The sequence below is a fragment of the Cucumis melo genome, chromosome 8 (assembly GCF_025177605.1).
Source record: "Cucumis melo cultivar AY chromosome 8, USDA_Cmelo_AY_1.0, whole genome shotgun sequence".
In the NCBI taxonomy this organism is placed as follows: Eukaryota; Viridiplantae; Streptophyta; class Magnoliopsida; order Cucurbitales; family Cucurbitaceae; genus Cucumis; species Cucumis melo.
In genome coordinates this window covers 30,252,818-30,264,719 of record NC_066864.1, presented here as the reverse complement: position 1 = coordinate 30,264,719, position 11,902 = coordinate 30,252,818, and positions in this window count along the sequence as shown.

The following is an 11,902-nucleotide window of genomic DNA, read 5'->3' as shown; positions in this document are numbered from 1 at the left end:
AATATGGAAAAGAAAGCACTTTCATACCTCGTCTTGGTCTTCTCAAACTCCAAAAAAAAAAAAAAAAAAAAGTCTGGAAGAGGAGGTGGATGGAACTAAGAGTTCCATTATTCTTTTGTTTTGGTTCCAAAAGTTTTTAAATTTATTGTGGATCCGACAATTTAATGGATAAAAGAAGTAAAATTGTGAAGTCTAAGAAATTAAAAGGTATTAAGATTCCAACTGTTTACATTTAATTAGTTTGAAATATGATTATTATTTCTTATATAAAATGTACAAATTATTAATTCTTTACGCAATAAGTCCTCTCTAACAAAACAACACCATTTCTTGTCGTGAAATTCTCCCAAATCTATGTCAAATCAATTTGAATCTATACGAGATCATTTGGATTTTCTCTTTTAATTTATTTAATTTGAATCTATAAGAGATCACAACTTAGATTTTGTTTTTTTGTTTTGTTGTGTACATAGTCATGTCTTTAACTTCATCTTCAATCATAACGAATCTTCCTCCAAACAACTTGTCTATTGGACACAAATACACAAAGCTTTTGGTACCACTTATTAAAACAATACACTTGTAATTTTGCATATCTCCTTTGAAAAAGATATCATATTTGCTATATTTTCCCTTTTGCTTTTGATATTTCTACTTAAAAAACTTCTATCTATCAAAACAATGAAATTTATATATATACTTGTTCAAATCAATCCATGAATTAGTCAAATGTATGAAGTGGCATGTGAGAAAGTATGGACAAATTTAGTATTAAATTGGGTTCCTTATCATGACCAATTTCTTCATGCCTAAATTATGTGCATAATAATTTGGTCTTTTTGTTTTGGTTTAATTTTAGGCCACTCATTCTCCCAATTCCCATATGATCTCTTTATCTTTGGCGTTATAATATTAATTAATACTTTTCCTTTTATCTACTACCCTCATGTTCTATACTTTTATTTAACATACAATAATAATATCAAATGTATGTATTCATATGTAATCTACACCATAAATTATGATTTAAATTAGGTGTACGGACCAACATGCCCTCCAAAAATAAACAATATGTCTTTTTTCCTTTTTAATATGGTGGACAAGTTTCTAAAATAAATTATATCTCAAAGGTTTCAGTTATTTATTTGACTATGGTTTGTTTTATTAATTTCAAGATATGTTTTTCGGTGTTTAGTTTTTAGCAAAATATTAAAAGTACGGTAATTTGTCCTATATCGGTTAAAATTGAAAAATGAAGGCGAGTTTCTTTTTGTATTCTCTCTATTTGAGAGGTGAGAAAAATGTGTGAGTAGTCAAAAGTTTGAGAGAGAGTAATTGTGTTTTGTGTTACTATAACAATTTTTCACATAGTAAATTTCTTTCTCGTCAAGTGTGAGTTTTCCATATAAATAATTTAATCGATATATATATTAATAAATCGTGAAAAACATTATTACGATGGGATTAATTAACTTTAATAAATTACAACAACAACAACAAAAAAAAAAAATACTAACTTTTGGGTGTAAGCAGGTGATAGATTCAAAATTAAAAAAAGAGAAGATATATAGTAAGAAGAAAAAAGGTTAGGCATATGGAGTAGAAAATACATGTTACCTTTTGATGACACACTTGGATTAAAAAAAACAATTAAACAATAATAAGTCAAAAAAGAAAGCCTTTAAGAAAAGAAAAGAAAAAATGTATGTAATGTAATGAACTCTTTGATATAAAATATTCAAACAAATTAAGCTTTTGAATTAGAAAGTGATGTCCCTCTAATTCTTCTTCAAAAGCACCCAACTTTTCATTTTATTTATTTATTTTGCCTAAGGTTTGTTCGTTATGACCATGTTTTCTTTTTTTTTTTTTTTTTTCTCTCTCTCTCTCACTTTCTCTTATAGAATGGTCAAAATTTGCATAAAAATAGGCTTTTTATAGAATGCAATTTGGAGTTGGATGTGATGTGACCCAAAAAACTACTTTCAAATGGGCAATTACCCACCTCAAAAAGAAAAAGAAAAAGAAAAAAAATGGAAACAAATGTTGTCTTGGGAGTTGTCATGTACGACTATGAAGTTAATAAATTTCATGAAAAAGGAATTTATAATGAAAATAGAGTTTGTATTTCATGATTTAAATATATATTTGATGGCTTAGATTTTAATTTAAACAATTGTTTAAAACTTGTTCGATATTGTATTTATAAACTACAAAATTGGTTGCAACTACACATATAAACTTTTATTAATTAATTTATTAACATTTTTATGTTAATTATTTTTATAAAAACCATCATAGAGTACATATTTTAATTTTAAAAAGTTGAGCATATAACAAACATATTGTATTTCAAGAAAAGAATTCTTCATCTAATTTAATTATGCATAAATTTGAAATTCAAAATCTCGATGTATAAAAATGTTTTTTTTTTTTTTCCAATTTGAAATATTTGAAATACAAAAACTCACACACTTAAATTAAAGAATTTGAAAATATAAACGTAATTAAGACAATTAATCAACTAAACGTACTCATAATTTTGCATAATTTATATTTTAATTAGATAAAAGAGATGAAATTGATAACAAGAATATAAAATATCTTGGATTTTACAAAATACCAATATTGATAATTAAATGTGCATTGGAGTGACTATGATAGGTGGGGTATTTGATAATACACTTAATTTTAAGCAAATTAAAAGAAGAAAAGAAAAAAGAATAGAAATATGGATGAGTAATGGAATTTAAAGTTAAAAAAAAAATAGAGAGTGATAATTATGGTTTTCTTTTTGGGGTCCAATTTCTAAGTTTTGAAGAGAGAGAGAGAGAGCTTAGTTTTTCACCAAAAGGGCACACCATCATATGACCAACTTGTTCCATATAAAAAATGATGTTGCTTCTTCACCAACACTTAATAATAATGAATAATGTACATTTGTGTTTTCTTTTTCCACATTTCATTTCATTTCGATTCTAGAAATACATCTTTATCTTTAGTTTCGATTACGAGTATACATATAATATATTATTAAATTTAATATTTATTATATAAATAAATTGTAGATTCATTCGGTATATAGACTAATTGTTACAATCAAATTTTAATAATGAATCATATTTTTCACGATTATTAATTATTAATAAATTGATTGGATTAAACTTGAATGGATGTATTTGTTTAAAGTTATTTCATCTAATTAACTAGGGTTTTTTTTTTAATAGAAAGAAATGGTGTACTTTCAAGTGAAAGTTTAGAATAGAATGAAATTAAGAGGGAATAATAGTATATACCTTGGGGTTGAAGAAAATGTCAATGAGACACTGCCAAATTTAAGTATACAATCATTAATTTTAGAAGGAATTATGCTATACCAATCATCTCATATACATTAGGATTCAAATTAAAACTCAAACAATTAATTCTATTTTTACTTTTTATCCTTTTGTAACCTTTTCTATTCCTCATTATACCCACCGTTTTAATTTGGAGTTAGAACTTTAGTAACAATATTAAACGTTATAAAAATAGATTTTAAAACGGAAAATTTTTCTAAATATAACTAAAATATTTACTAACAAAACCCCTTTTTCTCCCCATTTTTCGTCTACTCTCCTTTTTTTTTGTTGTGATTTCTTTCATTTTTTTTTATTTTTAAATTTGGGTAACCAAATTTATTTTTTTCTATCGTCTTCTTTTTTTTTTCTCTCTTTTTCAGATGTGTGCATGTCTTTCTTCCAGTTTCTTCTTTTTTTCATTGTATCATCTTTTTTTTTTTTATATATATATATTTAGATTAGCTAACCAAATCTGATAGTGTATAAGAATATTGAGGTTAGACATTTAAATTAGGTTAACCAAAATTAAAAGATTGTATATAAAAAATATTGAAAAAAATCGTTTATACCAAATTTTGAAAAAAAAAAATCGTTTACATTTGGGATAACCAAATTTAAACGATCGTATCGCCAAATCTAAACGATTGTATACTAAATTTTGAAAAAAAATACCCAAATCTAAACGATCGTGTAGCCAAATCTAAACGATCGTATACAAAATTTGAAAAAAAAATCGTTTAGATTTAGAACCCTAAATCTAAACGATCGTGTAACCCAATTAATTAAACGAGAGAATTAGAAAAACAAATCTAAACGATCGTGTACCACAAATCTAAACGATCGTTTACCAAATCCCGTTACCAAATATATTACATGCACATTGTTGACTAGGTATTTTACACGTTGCACCTCTGGACTTTTTCCGTATAAATACTTTATCCTTTTTTTATATTTTTGAAAAGGCCCCTTCTAAAATAGTAATATTTAGTTAATTGTGAATTATAATAGTTATTTTTAAAAGAAAATTCAATAGTCATTTCAAAAACTCAACCTTCTCACGTCCTATAATTTGGGAAAGTCAATCAATGAGGTCCTGACTTATTTGACTCTAAGTTCACTTATATCTCAAACCATTTTTCTCTAATTATTTTTAAGTATATGGTAGTATTTGATAGTGTGAAATTTTTTCTCAAAACAAATTGGCAATGAGAGTAGTTGCTCGTCAACCTTATAAGAAGTGTGAGTCATTTTAGTCTTTCAAATGCGAAATTTTCAAAATCTCAATATGTCTCCTCAAGATGACGTCTATTTGATCTGATCTCAGTTTCATTTTACTAGATCAAATATCCATTATGGTTTCATAGAGTCTTCATATCATATTTGATAACAAACGGGATCTTATTTAACCTTCATGTCTTGACAAACCAAAAAGAAATTGAACACTATTGTAACATTCACCACACATGCTTCCAAACTTAATTAATTCCAACATCATGGATTTTTTTTTTTAACGATCTATTAAATATTTATTAACTCATGACTCGCATGAGTTCAAGTTTTTTTTAAGAGTGCAGTAGTATATGATAATATAGGACTTCATCTCAAAACTAATTAATAAAGATACACCTATCTTCCCATAAATGTGAATCTCAGTGAACCTTCTCAAGATGTAGCAATATCATTTGGTGTAATTTTAGTCGGTTGAAAAGTAATAAAAATTGGGGTAAGAAATAGAGAAGAATGAAAAGGAGAAAATGAGTAGAAAGTGCAATAAAAGAAAAGAGGATAAGCACAAGAATGGATTGTAGGTATTAGGGGATTGAACTGACAATGAAAAAGAAATGGTAAAATTAAAAATACAAAAAGGCTGCATATATCTATATATATATCTCTTCCCCTTTTCTTTTGGACTCACTCTCTACTTTCTACATACTTCCATTTCATTCTTCCTCAAACAATCACTATGCAAATCTCTCTCTCTGTTTTTTTTTTTTTGCTTATTTTGTTTTTCTCTCCCACTCTTCCTCTTGAATTTCACATCTTTTTCCTTTTTCTATTATTCTTACTTTTACTTTGGCTGATTTATAATAATTTTCTTTTTTTATTTGTGACTTTTTCAATAAATACATTAATAAATCGTTATAAAGGTAGATACACGTATCGACTTCTATTTGAAATACCTACTAATTTATCTTGGTTTTTTATGTATTTGAAAATATTTTCTTTTTTTTTATTTATTAAGATTTTCTTTCCTAGAAAAAGAAAACTGAAATTTGATAATCTGAAATTACTAAATATAATTTAAAATATTAATTTTATATTTAATTGGTTATTAAAGTTCAATTTTTTTTTTTAATATAACCTTCTAATTTCCACTTTCATGTCAAATAAATTCCTCTATCTTTTAAATAGGAGTAAAATAGATTGGTCATATATTTTTTTCCTAAAGAAACCATAAATCGAGTAAAAAAAATCTAATTGAAAGTTCAATAATAAAAATAAACTCTATATCCAAAAAAAATAATTCGTTAATTATTTTTTAAAAAATTAAATATGTCAAAGGATCCACTGAATACAAATATATATATATATATATATATATATATATATATATATATATATATATATATATATATATATATATATATAAGCATCTATTCAACATTTTAGAAAGTTAATTTATAAGACAAAGAATTGAGACTTCAAATAAAATTTAAAAAGATCTATTAACTAATATTTAAAGTTTAGGAAAGGAGTAGATAGAAATTGTAAAAGGTAAAAGGGCTAAACATTACAACATAACCAATAGTTAGTTAATAAAAAACTAAACATAATTAATTTGACTTTACATGTGACACTAAAGAAAAATTACACAATGAGTTGATAGATATAGTTAAAATGTTGAGCATATCATTTTACCAAAAGTTTGGAAGAGAGAGAGAGAGAGAGAGAGAGAAATAATAATAATAATAATAATAATGAGTAAAAGACAACTAAAATGAAGAGAGAAAAGATAATGTAATGTGTAATTTAATTAAAGAGAGAGTGAATGGATATGTCTATATACTTTAATTTTGGAGAGACAAAGGGTGGCTTACAATGCCTAAGGCTTCCAAGACCAAATAATTATACACATTCAATTTAATTATTTAAAAACAAAACAAAACAAAACAAAACAAAAGGGGCTTTACTTTTACATAATTAAATTTATTCATATAAACCCTACACAAAGGTCATTTTCCTTGTTTGGTCCCTCTCTTCCAACAAAATTAAGTTACTAAAGGGGCCATTCTGCAATAACTTCTATATAATTCCCAAACATATATGTCCTTTTTTTTTTTCTCTCTCTTATTAAAAACGATTCATAGTGGTTTTTGTAATTAATTGAATAATTGCCAAATTAGAATTATGTCCTCCATGTTGTTTGGCTTTGGGTCCTTCATGTTTTTGGAAATTGCATAAAATAAAAAAAAAAAGAAAAAGAAAAAGAAAAAAACTTGGGGGGGTTTATCATAATTGCATCACCATTGCATTGCTTACTCCATTGGGGAAACTTCCTTTGCCTCTCCCATGTCGGTTGCTCTTATTACCTACTTTTTCTTCCCATATCTATTTATTATTCACATTTATTAATTACGGTTCAACAATTAAAAAAAAAAACCCCAAAAAATAAATTTGATAAATGAAACATAACACTTGAGTTGAATTAAGTTTGAGTGTGCTAACTTTAATTATTATTATTATTTTTTTTTTACATTTTTGGTTCGAGAAAGAAAAAAAAGTAGTAGTACGTAGTACAAAAATCTGAAAATAGTGTTATTAAAATTGGATTTTTTTTGATTATGTCCATCTTAATTTATACCAACCACAACATAGCAATTCGTTTATACATTGGCCCTATGTCCAACGATACATGTGCATGTCTACCATAACCATATGGCTCTGCCGAACTAAACCAATGGTACCCACTTTTTAAAATAAATAGTAATATTTTTTACTATCAATATCAATTTCAAAAAGAGATTATTACCTCTTAAACCGATGAGTGTAACGTTTTTGCAGAATGTATTTTAGATAGTTTTGAATTATCTAAATGAAAAGTCACGAAAATAAATATATATGTGTTTGTGCTAAGATTTTTATTTCCTTTTGGAATAAAAAAGTAATATATAATGAAACTGAATTTATTTTAGAATAATCATTTTTAAAAAAAAAACAAAAGTATATATATATTTTTTTTCTTTTTCCATTTTGGCATTTGGATTTATATTGAGGTTGGTCAATAATTTTAAAGAAAGAATAACGGATATGCTTTATTTATTTATTTATTTATATTATTTAAAATTTATCCACATAAGGGGGGGAAGAAAGTGCAAAATATGATGAATGGTTTTGCAATAGAGTTGTTTAGTACTCTTTGTTGCCTTTCTTGTTGTCCAATAACATTGGTACCATCATCCACTTCCTAACTCTATCTCTCAACCAAGAATAAAAAGTAAAAATAAACATAAATCACCTTTGTTTAAGTCAACAACAAAATCATACCCAAATTAATTAGATCATTCCAATTATAAATATGGATATTAATTAATGACATAACTTAGGTAATTAAATTGAAGTGATTTATTATTTCATCCCTATTTCTTTTGGGACATAATTAATCGAAGTGTGATTTGAAGAGAGGGGAAAGGAACGACTAATTGGTGTAAATTCCCATTTTAACTACAAGATTGTCCAAATGTGAATTTGTAACAAAATGGTAACATCATTATGACCAAAAAAAGGCTGTTCTTTTTTTCTTCTACAAACCCCCCCAACATGTGCGTTTTACTTGCTTCACCAAAAGGAAAGGAAATATATATATATATATATATATAAACATTCACCATTTATTGTTTGTTTACTACCTATATAACAAAATATATCTACAATCAATTGCGATAGATCAATATATAGACTAGTATATGTATTTTTTTTCATAAACACATATAATATATAGATAGAGTGTGATATTTTTACAAAATTTTTAAATATTTTTAAAACTTTTATTATTTAAAATAATTTTTGTTTGGAGATTGATGAGTTGTATACAATGGAAACAAGACAAATTAAATTTTTAAGCATATCCCATTACAAACTTCTAAATGAGCATGTTTTTTTTTTATGATGGTATTTTTATATATACAATTACATCTATGATAGATATTTTTAAATATATTGTTTTTTTGGTAAAATTTTTGACCATATGTAAAGTTGAGAATCAACAACCTTTAAAGTTGATAGTAAAAATGAGTTAATGCTTATTTTTTACGATTTTAGATAAATCACGTTGATTTAGGGAAATATTCTAACTTTATTATTTCTTTTTACTTTTTATTTTCCATTTTTTTAAATAAAGAGAATAAAGATTTTATTGAAAGCTCAACACTATACCTTTTGAACAATAACATTAATAACACACCTAATAAGTTTGTTCCCTCTTTCTTTTGTAGAATAGTTATTACAATCTTTTAAGTAAATAAGAAAAATATGGAGATTTGAATATAACAATTACTATAGTTGACAAAAAAAAAAAAGTTAAAAAGAATATATAAAGATGGATAAATTTTGTTATATTCGGTAAAATATTTTGTTCCATTTAGAGATAAAAGTAGTAGAGAGATTTATTATTTATATATTGTTGTGATGGATATATGGGAATTGTTCTGTAAACAACAAATATACATAAAAATTGGATTTTTAGTCATATGGAAAAATAAAAGAGTGAATGAAAGAATTAATTAAGATAGAGAGAAAAAGGTGGCAGCAACTCAAAAAGGGAAAAGAAAAAAAGAAAAGAAAAGATACACACAAAACCATGTGAGTTGCGCATGCAAAAGCTAATGCATGAGGGACAAAACCATAACATAAACCAATATTAATACTAATTAATTAATCGAGAGTCTCTTAATATATGTGTTGTAATTATGAGTTCTTATAATCTCTATAAAAAAGAAAAGAGAAGAAGAAGAAGAAGAAGAAAAAGGAGAAAGGCCAAAAGCAGTGAAGTGAAGTGAATTGAAGAGGAATGGCCAGAGAAAGGCTAAATTTTGGGGATTGGGAAACTAAAATTAAAATTAAAAAAAAGTTTTATAAATTTATATATATATATATATATATATATATATATATATATATATATTAATTCCTGCAATCCAGGCAATGGAATGAAGAATAAAAAAGGATACAACATTATGTTAAACTAATGATTCAATCTGACACAAACCCTAGCTTGGTCAAAATAATGCTACCAAATGCCCCAACCCCCCCTTCACTCTTTTTAATATTTTTTCCACTTTTAATTACCCATTCATCAAATTTTGTTTCTTTTTTTCTTTTAATTTGACTTCAAAATATCAAATGTATCTATTTTGTATATTTAAATTTAACCCTTCTACTTATTATAGTTACCCTTCAAAATAAAATTAGGGTTTATGCATCTCCATATCCCTTTTTCCTCATCAATAACTTACCAAGTACACCATATGTACAGCTTAGCCACATTATTTACTAATTTTTAACTATACCGGCTAGAATAAATATACTAATTATTTGATTTCATTCACATTCTTGACTAATAGTTGCATATCTTTAATTGAGATGAGATTTTAATGGGAAGAATGTTATAAAGTTGAAATTAGAGTATTAAATTAGAAAGAAAGAAAGAAAAAAGGACCCTAAAATGTTGGAAAAGGGTAAAACTGAAGAGAGAGTTTTTGAGGGAAAGCATGGGATGGAGAGTGTGGGGACAGAATGGTTGGAGAAGGTGAAAATGGAGGATATGGGGAAGGCCAAAGGAGTAAGAGAGCTTTGTCTTTCTTTATTTCTCTTTTAATAAATAAATGAAATGTTTCCTTTGAATACAACATCTTTGTCTACTTACCTATCCTCTCTTAGGGCACACTTTCATAACCCATAACCCCCACATGTTTTTTATTTACTCCTAATTTTTCCTTTTTTTTTAAAAAAAAAAAAAAATCTTCTTTTTCATTTTCTTTTTAATTCTAATCTTCTTCTTTTTTTTTTTTTACTTCAACCCATACAATTACATCCTTTCTATTATCAACATTCAAGTCTGAAATTTAATATGAATTCATGGTTATATTTTAAGAAATTTAGATGTTTTAGTAAGATATTTAGTTTTTAAAAATAGAGTTTATCTCCTCTCAATTTTTACAATATTTTGTAATTTTTTTAAAAAAATAGTTGAATTATCGGTCCAATATTTTTTTCAAAGAAAAACAATTTTTTTTAAAAACCTCTCTTTTTTTATTTTAGCTCGGTTAAAAGTTGACAAAAGAAGAAATATTTATACACTTCCCTTAATTATACCAAATAAAACCTTAATAAAAAGAGGGTGTAATGGTAAACTTTTGACTTTAAAAAAAAAATGAAAATGAAGGTTCAAAATTAGTCATTTAATTTTGAAAAGGAAAAAAAAAAAAAAAAAGGAAATTAAATTCAATGATGAAGTCTCAATTGCACAAAGCTCAAGATGGTATATGATGCCATTGCCATCTGCCCCATAATCAGTCCTTTCTCTCTGATTCTTCCCATACTTTTCCTCAGTTATATATATATACACACTATATTATTCCCTTCAATTTTCTTCATTTAAATTAAAACTCTCTATTTTTTTTTTTTTAAAATTCAGTTTTGGTTCTTCCTCTTCTTGTTTCCATGGATGTAATTAAAATTAAAATAAATAAAAAACCATAAATAAATAAATAACATATCCCCCATATCTTAATGTCTACCATTACTACTTTTTAAAAAAATTAAAAGAAAAAAGAAAAAACTAATTAAATCTTGTTAGAAAAATGGACAGCAAAGATAGGCCATGTCCATACTCTTCTTAAAAAAAGTTTGCATCTTTGGACAAACAAACAAACAAACAAAACTATACTATCATTTTGGTTTAAACAATAATTTTTCATTATATTCAATACTTTCACTAACTAAAAGTTGTAAACCTTTTAGCCAACTTTGGTTTTTCCTTTTTATCAATACCTTTTTGCTGATCTCTCAAACAGAATATTCATCCTTTACTTGTGTTTTAATAATCTTTGGAGGATGTTTTTATGTCTCCTGGATTCTTAATTATTACATTATATTTACCTATAATGAAATTTTTCATATAATGTCTAATAAAAATATAAATATATCTACAATATGTAAGACGTTTCAATTCTCGTCAAATTGAGTTTTTTTCGATAGTATCAATATAAACTTTGCAAACCTTATGAATAGAAGGTCCAACTATAAGCCTCGAATATGATTCCATTTGTTAGTTCGTAAAAGTTGGGTTATTTTTTCTTCCAATATTTTTAAAGATGATTTTCAATTTTTTTAAAATCTTTGAATGTTTAGTATAGGGATAAAAGTGTTTGGTGGTTAAGTTAATATAATATTCTAAGATAAAAACATTAAACATTTTATGGAGGAACAAAGGAAAAAAAGCATGTTCAATGGGAATTCCAAAACAAGCCCTACCTTAATGCAATGAGAGATGAGAAACCCTA